The sequence below is a fragment of the Eleginops maclovinus genome, chromosome 2 (assembly GCF_036324505.1).
Source record: "Eleginops maclovinus isolate JMC-PN-2008 ecotype Puerto Natales chromosome 2, JC_Emac_rtc_rv5, whole genome shotgun sequence".
NCBI lineage: Eukaryota > Metazoa > Chordata > Actinopteri > Perciformes > Eleginopidae > Eleginops > Eleginops maclovinus.
Window position 1 is genome coordinate 6882163 of NC_086350.1, and position 322 is coordinate 6882484.

Genomic DNA, 322 nt, shown 5'->3' on the forward strand with positions numbered 1-322 from the left:
GTTGTACTAGGTTATTTTAAATGTTTTGAATGAAGAGGATTACGGCCAGAAATGTATAAAAAATGTTGAGACTCCAAAAAGAAATCACAAAACGGAGAAAAAAGTCAGAATCTCGGAATGTTTTTGTTTAAGGTCAAAACGCTAATTTCTTTCTCAGTATTCAGACTTTGATCGCAGAAAGAAATATCACTATTGGTCAGATTTAATTAAAATAAAGGCTCACATGTGGCTCACAATGTTCTTCTGTATAAATAGAAATAGAAATAGAAGTAAGTAAGTCTGTGGCCCCAGCCCGCCCCTCGCGGTGTCATAATTGGACACC